We start from the raw sequence: 19,072 nt of genomic DNA, 5'->3' as shown, positions 1-19,072 counted from the left end.
TTTGGGGCCACAAAATCCTGCAGCCTGGTTTACTCAGACGGGGCACATCTTTGACCATCGGCGTATTACCTTATAGCATGTGAGGTTCCTCCACGCTGTCTCAGCACTATCTACACAGGTGGCTGAGGAATTCCAAGATGTTGCGTACATACCCCATGACACCACCCCCCATGACCACTTCAAAACGACAGTGCTGCAAGGCAAGTCCATGTCTGTACGCAGGTGCCTCCAGCAGCTTCTCAACGAAGAGCTCATCAACCATTGTATGCAGCGGCTTCTCAGTGACTAGGCTGGCCACAAACAGCCTGCTGCTGCGTGAACTGTTCCTTGAGTGCCCGCCGCATAGTCTGGTGGTTTCCTTGGCCACCACACCAGAAGACATGTCCCTCCACAATCTTGCAGAGGTGGCCGACCGCATCACTGACTATTCAGCTAGAGGTACTGTGGCAACAACGACCGTTCAGCTGCTGCACCTCGAAGATCGGCAGTGTCGCCTTGAGCAAATGATTGACAAACTTGCCAAGACCATTACTGCACTATGGTTCTCGCCCGAACGTCGTCGGCATGACTGGGATTGCCGTTCCAGATTCTGTTCCCGGTGCATCTCACATTCTGGCCCTTGTTGCAGCACATACTGCTGGTATCACAACAAATTCGGTGCCAATGCACGTCAGTGCTGTTCCTCTTGCAGCTGGCAGAGAAACATGCTACAGTCACTGATGACGGTCGGTGACTCTTGCCGTACAACAAGCCGCCTGTTCTTCAGCACTGACAGGATCGCCAAATGATTTCTCATGGACGCAGGTGCAGTGGTCAGCATCGTTCCTGCCACACGACTAGATCGCCAGCATGCAAAAAAACATGCCCCTTCAACCAGCCAACTGCTCGTGGACACATATGGCCAGCGATCTCTTGCCATTGACTTGGGTCAGCGACACACCCTCCGATAGATGTTCATTGTTGCAGATGTAGGTATGACCATATTGGGCATGGGTTCTCTGACCTCTGTGCTCGTCAACTCATGGATACAACTAGGATGTCTATACAAGGCATCTTCGCACCTGTGATATCAACCACTAGAATGGTTTCGCAGATATCATCTGCATTCACTTCAATTCTCTCCGACTTCTCATCCATTACACAACCTTCTAATGTTGAGCTGCAAGTATGTCACAACGTCGTGCATCATGTTGTCACTACAGGCACCCCAGTATTCTGCCGACCCAGACACCTCGCTGGTGACCGCCTTGCCACCGCAATGAGAAAATTCAACCACATGCTGCAACTGGGTATCATCCGTCCTTCATTGAGCTATTGGTCTTCAGCTCTCTACGTGGTACCATAGCGTGACCCAGGGGATTGGCACCCATGCGGCGACTACCCTGTGCTCAATGCGTGCACCGTCCCTGATCACTATCCAGTCTCTCAAATTCATTACATTGCAGCAAACCTAGCTGGAATGGTAATATTCAGCAAAATAGATTTAGAGAAGGCCTACCATAAAATCCCTATCAAGCCAATGGACATCCCAAAGATGGCAATTTTGACACCACTCGGGCTTTTCAAGTATGCCTCCATGCTGTTCGGAGTGAGAAACGCTGCTCAGACGTTCCAGAGGTTTATCAGCGAGGTAACCCAGGGACTCCCCTTCGCATGCCTCGATGACCTCCTGGTGGCTATTCGCCTGAGCAGCATAGCAACCATTGCACCTGCTGTTTTCTCAGCTCCAAAAATACAGCTTTCTCATCAGCCCCGCAAAGTGTGTCTGGTGCACATGACATTTTCTCTGACACCGCGTGGCTCCTAAAGGAATCGGACCGTTAGAAAAGACAGTTGAAGCCTTCTTGCCAACGTCACAGCAGAAGCTCCACGAGTTCCTTGGGCTGCTCAACTTCCACCATTGTTTTCTTCCCAACATTGCCTGACGCTTGAGCACCACTGCTCTTCTCCTAAAAGGGTGGAGCGCTCTAGCAGCCATTTTCATCTTCGCCGCCTTTTATATATGGCGCACTCCGGCGTGTGTGTGTCTCATGCCTCATGCTGCGAGATTAGAAGGAAATAGAACAAATAAGAGCTTCTGTGGCTCCTGCCATATCAGTCCAAACGGTTCTCAGGTCTTTTACTTGCCGACTTGCTCATTGTTGTATTGGACCTAACCTCAATCCCTATAAACACATTTAGCATATTCACAGCAAGAAACAGAGGGCACAAAAACTTGAATGCCAAGTCATCCGAGCAGTGCATTTGTTCACACTGGCAGGTATGGCCACCGTTGCTTATTTGCTTCAAGCGTCATGAAACTGCTCAGCCCTGACACGAAATAATGATGAAATATTGCAAGGCATGCTAATTTGCAAATACGAGCACCATTACATCAGACTTACCATGACGTGCTGCATTACCAGAGTGATTGGCAGCTTGACACAATCTTGGTATGAGAAGGCACTATGCTTCCTCATACACGCACAGAACCCAAGAAGCATGTGTGGCCATCCTGACGACTAAGCACCTAAGAACCACCATACCTTCAATGACTATGGCATCAACCATGTTTTCATCGAGATTGTGCCTAGAGACTGTGGTGATCCCAGCCTCAGCGTCCTCAACATCTACACCTCTCCTTCAACCGAATGGATCAACTTCAACCGACTGGATCGCCAAAACGAACAGCTAACAGGCTGTAATGGACAACTCATCCCAGGTGGGTTCCATGCCATGCATGCAGCATGGGGCTTGCAAAGTTTGGGGCTGCACCAGAAGTACGACCAAAGGCACGTCATACTGCAGCATCAACTCACCATCATCACTGATTTGCAACACCCTACAAGAGTGGGCAACAGCATCAATTGAGACATGCGTCTTGGCAAAGCACTAACTTGCCGATTCCCGCAAGCCGAATGGTGCAACACAAACTTCCCACGTCGAAGAAGCTGCACCACCAAGCTAACAGACTGGACAGGCTTCAGACAAGATCATCTGACTACTGGTCTTATCACGATCGAAGACTTTGAGGAATCGCCAACGCCAAAAACATAGCACTCACTACAAACAACCAACAATTGATCCACACCTTCTGCACCTTTGGAAACCTGTTGTGAACAGAAGGAAAAGTGTGCCAGAACCATGTGGGTGCAAATAAAAGAGTTGCACCGAGCAACTGTAACCAACAGGCGTGCAGTTGCTGCGCTCGTTGTATTATAGTGCCGTGAAACCAAAAAGGAGACTGCCGTACACACAACCGATCATGGACCGACTACACTGTCAGCGCAACGTCATTTGAAGCACCGCTACCCGAGTGCTTGCCGCCACAACGGAAGCCTTGCAAGAAACCAAACTGATGCTTACCAACTTGCAAGTGCTACCCTACCACCTCCACACAACACTCGCTCACAAAGAAGCTGTGGACTGGCGAAGAGTTATATTTATCCCCATCTTAGCCCTATACCATGAGTTGTGTGTTAGAGAGTGACAGTGTGCAAAGCCAGTGTCGTAGATAAAGGGAGTGGTGTGGCGACGACGGCTTAACATAGAGAGTGAATGGGTGAGCACAAGAAGCCGACAATGAAGAAGCGATGCGCAGGATTTCTGATGCGCCGTCAAAACAAAATACTAAAAAGAAAAGAACCATTAAGGGACGTACACGATGGGTGACCTAGAAGAAAATGAAGGACGAAGAAGAGATGAGGGAGAGACCCTAAAACGGCGCAATGGTGTTCGGACGCAAGTGAGCGCCGCAGTAGTCGGCGTCCGCCGGGAGCGGGAGTAAGCCGTCGGGCCATGAGCCCGAGCTTCCAGACTCCTACCGGTAGAACCTGGACTGCCTAGCTTCCGGAGCCAGTACAAGGTCCCATCGCATGACAACCTAGAGTTCGCTCAAGGAGCGACCAGTGCCTTTCGTCGACGACGGCTCGGCGCTCTTCACCTACGTGACCATGTGCCAAAACTGTTGGTGAGCCGCACCCCGCTCTCAGTGAACTGTCCTTGTGTATTCGGACACACCTGACTATAGGATTAGAATAGTGGCGACTTTGATTAATGAGAATTGCGTTATAAACAGTGAAAAGTGCTCTTTATCCTTGTTTTTTTTCTACCCTTTGTTTGTGTGTTTTCTTTCCACTTTCTATATGTAAATATACATTCTTCTTTCACTTCTGAAATCAAACGTTCTCATCCTTCATTTGAATTGAAAACATTGATAGCGATATTATATTATGTAGCGTTCCATAAACGAACTGTGACACCATGTCACCCATTCCACTCTGCAGTCGTACAGATATCCTCACTGCGATGAACACACGTCCTTGTATCCCTCAGTGTAACCATGCGCAGATATACCCAACATTCTGTCCATTCGCAACCCTTCTGACCAGTGGGAAGCAGTGCTGACCAGCTCAGATCGACACGTCCAGCTACAGCTGGTAGGGCGGGCACACCAGGCAGTTGGTGCTGCAGTACTTGCGGGCTAAGGAGCTTACCTACCAGCAAGTGATGCTCGAACAGCTTGCACACTCGTTCTCTTTTCGAAACATGTTTTATACCACTACAGCTGCGACATAGCTTTTCCAGCATTGAAATCACTGTACCTCACTTTAGTGCGGGCACAAATTTTCTTATTGTGACTCCTCACCTTAACTTTCTTCAAGTAGGTGAAAATACCTTTCCTAAACCACGGAAAACATAGCGAAGGTGGGAGATGGAAATTCAAGACGATGAGCAAAGCGAAAACAAGGTAAAAGCTTGTCGCCTTGAAGAAGACAAGTCCACTTGTCAACGCTGGCTTCTGCCCTTTCACCTTGTTATCGTTTTGCTCGTGTTCTTAAGCCATGTGCCACAAGATGTAAACTTCACAACGATATTGGGACCATTGTGGTTTTTACTAGCTTATCTAAACAATCTTTTTGTCACGCAGATTGCATACCTTTGTTGACATCTGTTTTCTGAGCTTATGCAGTGAAATCTACTCGGCCGAGTAGGTTCGAAAACTATAAAAGCTGATATGACACATGAATAAAAAAACCAAGTTTTTATATGCTGTTCCCAGTGAAAACCAGTGTCTTAAGCTGACAGCAAGGTCAAAGCAATGCTAAAAGTTACACAATTTATTTGAGCAAACAGCTGCATAAACCGCATACACAAGCCACGGTATCATATTAAGCAGTACCAAAGTTAAATTTTTCAGCCAGAGCTGTAACAGTCAATTGTACACAATAATAAACTGGCCACAATCATTCCAAGCGCAATAATTCTGTCAAGAAATAATGATCACTTTAGGAGAGCAGTTGGGACCTGTATTTCTGGGCAACGCAATGTAGTCTACAAAATCATATTGACTCTATAAGCTAACATGTTTTATTTTTAATGTTCAATTCCTCATGAAAAGTTTTTGTTGTTTGCACACCCCTTGCAGCTCTGAAGTAAGGCACCACTTCGAGCGACCGTGCACCTTGTTCGGTCAGAACAGGCGTAAGCTCTGCAAATAAGTCTAAATTATGTCTCATACACACTCCACATGCGCGAGGACGACGCACCTTGTCGCCTTCTAGTGCGGTTTGCATTAGCCACCAAAGAAAACTAAAGTCAGTTCACAGTAAAACACTCACGAGCCTGCTGCTACTGGTTTCGTGGTTGGTCTCGGCTCTCCGTGCGCTAACACCAGCTTGCACATACAAACACGTGCTATTTTTATACTCGCTCTAAACATCCACCGCGCAGCAGACACATACTGCCATTTCTCAAATCGCGAAATAACTTGAAATCTACAAAAAGAAAAGAGAAATCTCTCCCGAGTTAAAAGTGAACGCCTTCTGCGAGCGCTCGCATGTCTGATGATGTCGATGGTAATGCTAATGCCTATGATACATTTCTACTTAAACCAAAATAAGTTTGCTACAAATAAACATGCATTTATAAGAAATTAATGTCTAGTAAAACGTTTCCGTAACTTTACATGAAGTTACTAACCGAAACCTACAGAAACAGACCATAGAGTTTTTCACTATATAAATCGCAGACCGCAAAAATTAAAAAGAGGACAAGCTTAGTAGTTCCACTCATGTTCCAATCCTAAAAGATTCCTCAGTGAGTACACTATCTTCGCTAAAGGCGCCGCAATAAAAGCAAGTTTATTGCGGCGCCTCTCAATAGAGATTCGAAAAATTTGTTTGCGGGAATTCGTAGTGTTTTTTTTTTCTTTCTTAACCTAGGCAGGACATTAGGCAGTATAATAGCAAGAGCTTGACGGCGCAACCCACCGTTCCGTTCCAAAGGAGACGCTCATAACATCCATCCATTTATTTTAACCAACAAACTTTCTCCCACCTTATCATAACGCTTTTATTATTATTATTATTATTATTATTATTATTAGTAGTAGTAGTAGTAGTAGTAGTAGTAGTAGTAGTAGTAGTAGTAGTAGGAGTAGTCAGAAATACCTATTCGAGCTCCCACGTGACCTATGCCCCCACTGAGGCCACGGTTTAAAATTTTAGCGGTTTGTCGGTTTTTCACGCGGCTTCCTGGTTAACGCGTCTTTTGCGCTATGATTTTTCACGTTAGTTCGCTTGTTTGAAGTGGCGCACTCGGTAGCGGCGAAGTAGAGATCTTCAGCTGTGCGATCTGCATCGTACGCGGATCCGGATTGCAAAGGCTTGTCTGCGGAAGGACATACCGGTGAGTCTCTGCTAGGACATTGCTGCTTGCGTAGTGGTTAGGCGGAATCTAAAGTACGAAACAGCTTAGAAAAGTAGGCGCTAGGTTCTTGGTGCAACAGCGAGCATCAAGAACGTCTCGCAACTAGTCTAATAAAAAATGCCGGGACCTGCGTTTTATCAAAGCAAGCATTTTGAAAAGGGGCACCTTTCAACGCGTAATCGCCTGTAAGAGCAGTCATCGGCATTTCAGCAGCACGAAAAAAATATAAAGTAGTGGCTTCCCTATGAAATTATTTTGTGAGTAGAGCTGCTCGCACCTGTGAAGCTTCATTGGAATAAACTAAACCTACATTAGCCTTCAAATTTATTGTGTGCATGCTAACATAACTCATCCTCAAAAGGGAAGCCGTTAGCACTTATTCTTGCTGTAGCGTAGAATACTTGCAGATTCAGACAAATCTGATTGAGATGCCAGTAGTAATTACTATTCCTAACTGAAGTTACTATTGTCTTGCAGTAATCAACGACTACCTTTGCGGCCTGGAATTTAGCAAGCTGACAACGAGCATCACACACATGCAAAGCTAAAATTTTGCTAACAGGAGCAAGAAAGCTCTCCAGTAAAAGTGCTGCAGCTAGTGCACAAATCCAAGCAAGGTATATTTTTATGTGTTTTGCACTTGGCTGTCAATATCCTAATGTATTTGCTTTTGGTGTTTTATGCTACTGTTATTGGACTTTTAGTATGTTCTCTGCATTTCTGATACATACTTTACTTCTCTTTCAGACACAAGCTTAAAGCAGGCATGATCAATGTAAAGCTACAGATTGCAAGCATGAAAACAAAGCTCAGCTGTCCCCCCAGGACAGCCGAGCTGTACTCCAGATGCGACCCCAAGGCTTTTAATTGGCTTTTAATTCATGATGTTTGGCATACACCTCAAGGGTGCATTATCTGTCATGCTTGTTGGGTGCTGATCCTATAAGTAGTAGTTTTTATATAGCGTTCAGAATATTCAGTTAGAATTGACTGGAAAGGTTTGCCTAACTTTCTCTGCCTAATCCACAAACTGTACCACAATACATCCTTACACGAATATTTTTTTCAGCCAGCACTAGCTTTTTTTCCACGACATGGTCCACCTTTCAAAGTATGTACCCCATGCGGTACACCAAATTTTCCATGATCCTTCATCCCCTATACCATTATCAACTGGAGGAGCTTGCCACATCGTAGTGCCATAAATACTAATTTTGAGATTTTCCACAGCCTTCTTCTGTTTGGACGTCCCAGCCTTGTACATAGGTTTTACTATATTTACCCCTCTCTGGTGCTGCTCTGAGTGCGGCACTTCTCAGGACCTTATTAAAGTTGTTTGTTTGTCTGTCTGTCTGTCTGTCTGTCTGTCTGTCTGTCTGTCTGTCTGTCTGTCTGTTTGCCTGAAGAATGCCATTGCCTTCCTTACAAACTTTTGCTCCTGTTGGCATTGTATCGTGCCTTTGATTGATATTTTTGTTGTTGCCCTCTCCCCTTATGCAATACCCTCACTTCAGCACCTGTAAGGGCATGATGAATAAATAAATATCCACTAGATGAACCACCAGAAAGGTTCGATACGACGGAAACACTCAGCAGCACTATAATGATGACATCATGGTGCAAAAAAGCCACTGCCGCCTCATAGTCCTACTGTTTGCTTTGGTCTATTAATGAAAATGTAACACTGAAACATGACTCTACTATCCAGCTAAATATGTTTCTCAATGATGAAAAATTTGTACTGCAAATGCCACATCAGATGACAAAATGTTTTGCCTACACTTGAATATCCGTTGACATTTCATTAATATAAAGAAGCTTGCAAATTCTTGTACCACAGGCAAGATCAATTACACAAAACAATAATGTAGACATGCTGACTCTTGCACCTAAGATTTATTGATGGAAACAGCATGATTGTGTATCCAATGAAGAACCAAACTAGCAAGAACTTATGAACACCATCTGTGCATGTGAAACGTGACAGAGCATGCACAGAGCCCTGTCGTACAAAGTGTTCACAACAGATATGTAAAAAATACATCAATTCACTGGCTATGTCTTCAATTCTCTCAAAAGGGAAGCTAGTACCAGGTGCGACATACTGGGTGGACAAAAAGGTTCTTCATGCTTGAAGCCAGCTGCATCATAAGAGTTCAATGTTTTTAGCAATCTGTAAAATATGTACAAAAGCAGGGGATATGTCATGTGTGAACTACCTTTTTAAGTTCCGTGTACAAAAACAAATATGAGCGTAGAAGATACGGGTGAAACAATGGCAATTTTTCAGGACAAGGAGTTCAGTGCATTTGTGAATACAAGTTTGGAGTGGCTATGCACAAAGCCAAATGGATGCACAGAATTAGAAAGTTTCGTGAAAATAGGGCTACACCTGTAATTTCCAGATAGACGACAAGGAGCTGGTAATTCCCAAGAACACCTTCATGCTGGAAAACTTGGATGTCTCAATATTGCACGGCTATTTCAAGAAACACTACATAAAAAAAAAGCTGAGTTGAGCACAGAAAGCAATCCAACACATATAAGCTTGTGCATGACAGGCTGCATGTGAACAATAGCATCCATATATGAGATCACCAAAACAACTGCAAAGTTCCTTGGTGCAATATTGTCACTACAACCAAAACTGCCAACAAATGAACTCTTGGGAGCAAAATATGGGATTCATAAACGAAACACTTCTGCCTTGCTATAAGATTCAAAGAACATGCAACAAATAAAAGTTTGGACATGTTCATTTACTGTTTGATCCACATATAGTAATCACTGAAACATACGACTACTGTGATCGATTTCTGACAATTGCAAATTGCATCCTTGTTACACTTACATTTCCTACTGTGAGGGTCTTCTTGCTACAAGTGCAGGCACACTAATCCTCAAAAAGTGCATTGCCTTTGACACCAACGGCTGCTGTTAAAGGGCCCCTGACCAGGCTCAGAAAGAAATTTCTGTAATCTGTTGGTGGCTGCAAAGCAACATGCAGTGAGTTCTACTGAAATAATTTCTTATGTCGGTATAGTAATAGTGGAGATACAAGCTGATCCAATCATGCAAACCAACCGTGTGAGGAGCAGAGTACTCTTACCCGAGCACAGGCTCTCTTCCAGTGCCTCAGTGAGTGTTAGTGAGCTGCAACTCTCACTTGGCCTCCTCTATATCTAGTCCTATGAGTCACTTGACATCCGTTTGCACTGCATCGCATGCTGTCACCTTGCCACTGATAAGCCACCTCATAAATTCCAATGCCGCTTCGCCTCGCAGTGATTGGCTGAGTAATGCATGACATGCATGGTGACACGTGCCCCAATTTACTGCGAGTGCTCGAGTCGTTTGCTGACCAAGGCTGAGGAGAAAGTGTTGTGTTTCGTCAGAATTTTCTACTGTTTCCTTGTTGCATATGTATGTAACATTTTGCAGACACAATGAGCATCATGCGATCTATGGGCCACGTGTGAGAGTTTCAAATGGCCAAACCTGGTTAGTCAGGAGCCCTTTTAACACCAATCATGACAGTTTATTATGCAAGCTTGATTTTTCCTGTAGTCTGTTCATTGTAGCTAGAGCCTACGGGCCTGATGCTAAACGCGACTATTTGCAAAAAATGTATTTATTTATTCATTTATTTATTTGCCCTCAAGGCCAATGGCAGTACAGACGAGAGTGGAAGAAAAAAATACAATCAAGGAAAACAAGGTACAGCGAGTTACATTAACAATTTCAAACAGGCATGAACTTAGACAATTGGTGGTTAGTGCCTCGCGAAAACGTTGAATATCAGTGATTGATGCAATGTCAGCAGGAAGGTGGTTCCACGCAATTGCTGTGTGCGGAAGAAAAGATTTGGAAAAAGTTTGTTTTACAAAATGGATACCTATCTTATGGCGATGGTCAATGTGGTAGGACATATATTGCGGTGATAGAACAAATTTGTTGTGAAGAATGGTATGGTAGTATATGTTGTGAAATAAATTTTCGACGAAAGTTTTCGACGCGTGGCTAGAGACGGAAGGCAAAGGCTGGCTTTTATGGTTGTTATGGTAGCAGTGCAATTGTAGTTAGAGAGAATGAAACGAGTAAAGTTATTCTGAACAAGTTCTAGGGAGGTTATTAATTTTACATGCATAGGATCCCAAACAGAGGCAGCATATTCAAGTTTTGGTCGAATTAATGTTTTGTAAAGCGTTAGTTTAACTGAAGAGAAAACAGTGGAAAAGTTGTGGCGTAAGTATCCTAGCACACCGTTAGCGTTGCCAATAATGTTTTCTGTGTGCACTGACCAATTTAAATTACATGATATATGAACACCTAAGTATTTATAAGATGTGACAGATTCTAGTGGAACATTGTTCAAAAGATAAGTAGGAGGACTGCTAGTGTTTCGAGCGACACACCTAATCTTACATTTTTGTACGTTCCATTTGCCATGTTTTACGCCATTTAAGTGCAGCAACTATGTCAGATTGGAGAGTGTTAGTATCCCTATCGGTATTCATTTCACGGAAAATTAGACAGTCGCCGGCGAAGAGAAGGATGTCAGAGGAAACAATGGAAGCCAGATCATTAATGTAAATTAAGAATAGAAGGGGTCCAAGGATGGACCCTTGGGGAACGCCAGAATGAATGCTAGTGAAGGATGAGTTATGGCCATTAGCACTAACAAATTGTAGTCGGTTAAGAAGGAAGGATTCAATTCACTTAAAAAGGTTAGAGTCAAGGTTGAGAAAACTTAGTTTGTGGAGTAGCAGCTGATGACAAATTTGTCGAATGCCTTAGGGAAGTCCAGGAATAGGCAGTACGCACTGGGTGATTCGTCAAGAATATGGTGTAATTTATGAGTAAATGACAAGAGCTGAGTTTCACACGAGTATGTTTTACAAAAGCCATGTTGTGCAGATGTGCAAAAAGCATTATCTTCAAGAAAACTAACTAATGATTTAAATATCACATGTTCAAGTAGTTTGCAGCGCGTGCTAGTGAGCGAAATAGGGCGATAATGAGAGGGTGAAGTTTTATTGCCGGACTTATGGAGCAGAACCACCTTCAAAATTTTCCAGTCTGTAGGAAGACTAGATGTGTCAAGAGATAGCTGGAAAAATTTTGTTAATATAATGTAACTATAGACTGACATATTATTTAAAAATTTAGCGCATATAGAATCGTAACCAGGAGATGCACTGTTACATAATGAATCAGTTAGTTTATTTAGGAACACCTGGTACATCAACAAAGACAGTATACATAAAGGAAAAATCAATGTGGTACAGATATGGTAGCTGTACATTTGAAACAGGGCAAAAGTTTTTAACAAACAGGTCGGTTAATGTTGCAGCACATAAGTAGTAAAAAATGCTATCACCATTATGGCTTTCAAGTGAAATGAATGACTCACATGCTGGGTTTATGAGATGCCAAAATTTCTTTACACTGCCCTTCAGCAGAAATGGAAGAGTTGTTGACATGAAGATAGCCTTAGCGGATTTGAGCGCTTGTACGTAAGCCTCAGAGGGTAAGTGATAGGGGCCCACCTGGAGTTAATCAGCGAGAATTTAGCTAAACGATAAACATAAGATAGGGCGATACTGAAACTTGGTAGCTCCGACATATCATAGTTATTCACAAACCTAGTAAAGTGCTATGTTCCAAGATAAAAGAATGTGGGGAAGACTACTTTACAGTAGCACTGGGTCGCTTTACTTTGGAAAAAATAAGAACAATTTTTCCACTTATCAAACTGAGAAACCCGTATGGTTGATGAAGTAGTGGTAGTGGCAGTGATAATAGAACAGCCAACAGTGTTCAACATGTAATTTCATAGTTATTCTCAAAGTTGACTGGGAGCCCAGAAGTTTAAAGCAGAGCAGGCAGCGGTAACAGAACGAACACTGCATACATTCTTGCACGTGGTAGCTGCTGTTTGCACTAGACTCCAAAAATCTTGCAGCGCAGACAACAATTAGGCAACATTTATCTGAAGATGCACAAGTTTACTCGCCAGCATGCCTGAAGACTGCCATACGATGCCCGTAATTCTGGTACATAAGTTAGGCCGTATGTAGAAAGTCACTATTTGCCATTGCATATCCGTAACTTGCATTTCCTGTAGGTTATTAATAGCAGTAGCCAAATACCTCAATGTTGTTCTCAGTAAAAAATATACACCTTTTAATGCTCAACATTGATTTCAGGAAGTGTTTGCTATTACAACTCAGCTATTAGTAACTGTTGATGGCCTCACGATAAGGTAATACCTAAGACGATAGTAATAAAAATTCCTCTAAATATTCAACTAGGAAATATTCTACCTAAAAAAAACAATTTGTTAGGTTTGGCGGTCGTCTTTCTATTTCCCTAGACATGTATCCAAATGTTTGCATATTATCAATGTTAGGGCCCACATAATTCAGTATTATTTTAATGATCTTGTAGAAGGGTAGAACCTTTCATGTCAGTTAAACATTTTGGCGATGGCAGCGTTATCTTTTAATTTTAAATTGTGTCGGTGATCAGATTCTTCTGAATGGAAATATAAGAATGCCAGAAATTTTTTAAAGGGAATAGTCTATGGTTGTAAACATTGATAAGACGGTCTACTTGTGTGTAACTAACAACATTAAAAACTGTACCGACAGTCTCCATGATTCCAGTTAACTGGGAATTACAGCTGAACAGCACCTTGAGATAGTACTACAAGAGCGTCACAAGCACACTCACCCTATGAAGATATTATTTTCCAAGATTGATCTCTAATTCATGTCCCGAGAATTATGTACTTCTAACTCCTTGTGAATATGTTGTTCAAAGCGAAAAGCTTTATAAATTTAAAACTATATATACCATGGTTGTGTCCCTACTGTGGTGTGACTTCCATCCAGCTTTTCAGATGTGGTAATGTGAGTGTAGTACGCAGTCCAACGAACTAAAATGTTCCCCTCTCCTGTTTGATGTTGGCGTGACGTCATGTAGATGGAGACCAAACGCTTTAGAAAGGGCTGTTTTATTGGCAATGACACTTATTGTGTACTAGGGTGTTCTGATAAGGCAGTTTCAGCAAGTGTATTGGAAAGCAGTGTTCCCAGTCTGTGTACAATATTTCCAATTTAAAGAGGGTCAGGCTGCCTTTCAGAGATGTACATATTAGTTTATAAAACAGAAAAAAGCAAGCAAAATTGCTGTGCTTTAGAAATTCACTTAAAGGCAGTGCTCTTAAATTACAGTTTTAGCTTGCACAATGCCATTATAACAGCTTTCCACCTCTAACATTTTTTATTCCAGTTGTAGAAAGATGGGAATTTCTTTTTGAACAGAACTTTTTAAGCTATATTTAACAGGCGAACCAAATACATCATAAAAGTGGCATTTCGCATCTGCAACACGGCCCGAGAGAGTTCTCTGCAATTAGGTGAAGAAATTGACACATACCTGCAATATCTGTTGATATCTAGAGCGGACTTTTAGCATCCAACACAATATAGGCTCTTTCGGGACTGTTTATAACGCTTTGTGGCAGCGCACATACGTTAAAACACTATTCAGTGCTTTCACGCCGTGTCGATGAATGCCGAATTGCAATAACAGGACGTGAGCAGCACAGTAATCGCAAGGGCGTTTTGTTTCCTCTTGAGGGCATCGCGCCGCATATCATTAGTAGTAGTGGTGGAATACGACTGCATCTCACAGGTTCCGATCTTGTCGGCATGGGTTTCGCCCAGCGATCCTCGCAGCGTAAACTGTCGCACCAGCGTAGGTCTCGATTCCGCCGCATATCATTAGTAGTAGTGGTGGAATACGACTGCATCTCACAGGTTCCGATCTTGTCGGCATGGGGTTTCGCCCAGCGATCCTCGCAGCGTAAACTGTCGCACCGGCGTAGGTCTCGATTCCGATCAATCGCCAGGGCGGAGAGGGCGCTTCGATGGATGGGACGGAAAGTCGCGTCAACCCCTCGGCTCGCATCCGCGCCAGCACACAGCTACGCCAGTTTCGCATAGCCGCGTCCTGCGTGCCAGCCACGACAAAACGTTGGCCACGGCGTTTGGCCACGACCCACAACAAGCTACGCGAAACCGCTGGTGATGAGAGTACGTTGTTAGGCATGAGGCCACGGCGCGTCCCCGCAGCCGGCAGCCAATAGCGTGGCGCTGCGGTTGCCATGCGTTGTCCCTTCTGGATGTTCCAAATACGCTCCCAGTGTATCCCTCTTAACCGAGAGAACGAGCGCAGATGAGGGTGAAAGAGCGAACGAGGTGCGCAGCGGGAGTTGAAAGACAGCGAGAGCGAAGAGAGCGCGAGGAGCAAAGCGAAGGAAGAGAGTACGACAAAACAATGAGGAGGAAAGCTGAGTGCCGCACGAGACATGCTCAACGGCGACGACCAGCCATGCGGTGAGCATTATGGAGACAGAGCGCTGGCGCAAGCTTTGGACCCACTGCGCATGCACTACTTTCCCAGCACCGCCGATGCTAGAGAAAGCGTTCCGCGCGAACCACGCGTCCCCGTGTTCACGCTTTCTTTCTGAATAATAAGCGGCGCAAGCGGTGTAAATGGTTCGTCTGCCGCTGCTGCTAAACGAGATGCCGAACACAGGCTCAGCGCAATGCCGAGAGGACCCTGTCGTTGAGAATAAAATTGCTTGCCACAATATATCGCGAGCTCAAAACACCTAAACAGTGCGCTCAAAAATTGCACTAGGTAATATAGTAATTGTGGGCGAATGTTTGGTGTTCGAATTTATTATTGCAGTAGCGATCACATGGAGACTCCAGGCGCATTTTAGCTGTCACCGTGATGTTCCGTATAACGTGCAAGGGCGATAACACCGTCGTCGCGCATCGTATGCTGTATGTGCGAGCGAAATCACGCGAGGAAAGCAGACGATCGCGGTTCAATCTGACAGGCGAGAAGGAAGAAAGCGAAAACCAAATGTGCCGTCTTCCATCGCGCGAAAGGCCGTGGGGAACGGAAGGGAGAGAGATGGTGTTGTGCTCCGCCTGCAAAGCAGCGTATGTGACGACCGGGCGCAAGGCGAGCTGCGGATTCCGGCTCAATTTCGGACGCCAAGTATAGATGAACGCGGGGACGCCGTGTGGGCGGCGGGAGGGGGGGGGGCGGGTGCTTCGACTCCACGAACTAATGAGTACTTTGCATGGCCGCACGGTGTCACGCACGCCGTATCTTGAAAGTCATGTGCAGGTGGCTCATACGTTTGTGCGTGCCAAGTTCTCGGCGCTCTTGCGCTGGAGCGATAGACCGCTCAAACGACCCTTCGCTCGATGCTGCGGCCGCGTTTGCTGACACCAGCGTTTTGACAGCAACTATCTGAGCTCATTGTGTGTGATGTGTTCATGTTTGCTCGTGTGCGCTGACACCATGTTTGTTAATTCAGTTAGTAAGCGAATTATTCTAAGTTTACACGGCTGATAAATATACAATCCTTGCTTCGTATAGTTGTGCCCTAATTTGGTATAGCAATCCATGCTCCGCCTTGCTTGCGAAACTGTGAGTTTTTGTGTCTTATACGTTATTTCTTTATAGACATTGGTCTTATGTGATAGATAGACCATCTGGTTTTCGCTTTTGGTGGGCACATATATTTTTACGCATTTAAAATTGCAGTAGAACTAATCTTAAGATGACTATCGACTGTAATTCGAATAGCAATCGAGTAATACAACGACAGAATATGTTCTTGAAGTCCCGATTGTGTAACAAGCGTAGTGTTAATTCTGAGACTTTCCTTGATACGGCTGTATGCCACATGCTCCGATATCGTCCCACTTTCCTATGGCACTCACTTTCCAAGGTCACCCATAAGCAAGGAGGCATGATCACTGTATGGCACTGACGCATTGACAGTGGAATAAGAAAGAATGGATGATCAATGGAACGACAAAAGCATAAAACGACGATGGCATGACACTGACGTCAGTAATTATATGACGATGATATAGTGACGAGAACGTGATGATATGATGAAAATAAGTTGACATTGTGTGACAATGTGACGACAACCGAATGAAGCGAGAATGACAATCCTACGATCAAGACATGATGACAATGGTATTACGAAGGATGCTTGATGGCGTCAGTGTGATGACGGCGGTATGACAGCGACGGTATAATCACGATTGAATCACGGCAGCATGATTACGACAGAATGAGGGACAAGAAATGGGGTTGATAGATCGACGATGGTGGTAGACGATAACGGTGTGACAGCGAATGGAGGACGAAGACTGTATGATGACAATGCATTGACAATGACGGCAAGACAACAGAATGAGGACAATGTGATCATGAATTTATAACAATGGCGTGACAAATACGGTGCCACGAAACCTCTATGACCCCGACGGCATGACGAGAGGCGCATGACGTAGCTGGAGTGATAATGGTGGTACCACGACGACGGCCTCTCGACAAAGGTCTTATAATGGAGGCGTGATAGCGACTGACGATGACGGCATGACAGGGGCGCCATAAGCAAATTTCAATGACGGCAGTATCATTACAATACATTGAAGAAGAAAAATGGACGTCGATTGAAAGAAGAAACTGGTATGACGACAATGTGATTACGTTGTTGAAGTGATGAAAAGTTTTAATGACAACATCATGGCGATGGCTATACAACGACTCTGTGACGACGATGGCGTGATGACAGCAGCCTGACGAGAGCCATATGACAAAGCTTGAATGAAAATGATGCAACGGCAATGACGACATCAAAATCTCGAACACATACATACCTGGGGGCTCAGGCTATTACGCAACTGCGACTACTGAGTCGGCGAAGAAAGGGTTATGACGAGAGCCTGACGAGAGTCGGATGACAAAGTTGGAATGACGTTGAACCAACGATTACGATGACATCATTACCACGAGCCCATACGTACTGGCCCAAGCTACTAAACAACTTGAGTGACTGCGCTGGGTAGAAGGCACGAAGACGACGGCAAGAGGCGAGCATGATCCTGAGGTTCCAATTGCAATGGTATGACCACGATCGCATCACGACCAGGAGCACAGACGTTGCGGAATAAGCAGGTAGACAACATTGGCCACTGGGGCGGTGTTACAGGATAGATAGATATAATCAGATAGAATCAAGGCAAGAATCAGATGTATGCATTAAGAGACAAAGCCGGCAATATCATTACTAATATGGAAGAGATAGTTCAAGTGGCTGTGGAGCTCTATAAAGATTTGTATAGTACCAGTGGCACCCACGACGATAATGCAAGAGAGAATAGTCTAGAGGAATTTGAAATCCCACAAATAACGCTGGAAGAAGTAAAGAAAGCCTTGGGAGCTATGCAAGCTGCGGAGGATCAGGTGACAGCTGATTTGTTGAATGATGGTGGTCAGGTTGTTCTAGAAAAACTGGCCACCTTCTATACGCAACGCCTCATGACTTCGAGCGTACCGGAATCTTTGAAGAACGCCAACATAATCCTTATCCATAAGAAAGAGAGCGCCAACGTGTTGAAAAATTAAAGACCGATCAGCCTACTGTCCATATCTTAGAACGTATTCACTAAGGTAATCGCAAATAAAATCAGAAACATCCTTAGACTTCTGTCAACCAAAGGACCAGGCAGGATTTCGTAAAGGCTACTCAACAATATACCATATTCACACTCTCAATCAGGTGATAGAGAAATGTGCGGAATATAACAAAGCCTTATATATAGCTTTCATTGATTACGGGAAAGCGTTTGATTCTGTCGAAACCTCAGCAGTCATGGACGCATTACGGAATAAGGGTGTAGACGAGCCGTATGTTAAAATACTGAAATATATCTATAGCGGCTCCACAGCCACCGTAGTCCTCCATATAGAAAGCAACAAAATCCCAATAAAGAAAGGCGTCAGGCAGGCAGATACGATCTCTCCAATGCTTTTCACAGCGTGTTTACAGGAGGTATTGATAGACCTGGATTGGAAAGAATTGGGGATAAAAGTTAATGGAGAATACCTTAGTAACTTCCGATTCGCTGATGATATTACCTTCCTTAGTAACTCAGGGGACCAATTGCAATGCGTGCTAACTGACCTGGATAGGCAAAGCAAAAGGGTGGGTCTAAAAATTAATCTGCAGAAAACTAAAGTAATGTTTAACAGTCTCGGAAAACAACAGCAGTTTACAATAGGAAGCGAGCCACTGGAAGTGCTAAGGGAGTATATCTACTTAAGACAGGTATTGACTGCGGATCCGGATCATGAGACTTATATAAGCAGAAGAATGAGGATGGGCTGCGGTGCGTTTGGCAGGCATTCTCAGATCATGAACAGTAAGTTGCCATTATCCCTCAAGAGAAAAATGTATAACAGCTGTGTCTTACCAGTACTCATCTACGGG

General features: G+C 44.2%; 1 long non-coding RNA gene across 1 annotated transcript; it reads left to right on the top strand.

The window, feature by feature from the left end:
- Nucleotides 1-5,845: 5,845 nt before the first annotated feature.
- Nucleotides 5,846-8,039, top strand: LOC126526390 (uncharacterized). The gene is made up of 3 exons (XR_007598548.3): nt 5,846-6,669; nt 7,168-7,307; nt 7,438-8,039. It is a non-coding gene; the product is annotated as an uncharacterized lncRNA (long non-coding RNA).
- The last annotated feature ends 11,033 nt before the right edge of the window (nt 8,040-19,072 follow it).

Source organism: Dermacentor andersoni, chromosome 8, assembly GCF_023375885.2.
Source record: "Dermacentor andersoni chromosome 8, qqDerAnde1_hic_scaffold, whole genome shotgun sequence".
In the NCBI taxonomy this organism is placed as follows: Eukaryota; Metazoa; Arthropoda; class Arachnida; order Ixodida; family Ixodidae; genus Dermacentor; species Dermacentor andersoni.
Note: the sequence above shows the minus strand (reverse complement) of the source record. Positions and strands in the feature narration are given on the sequence as shown.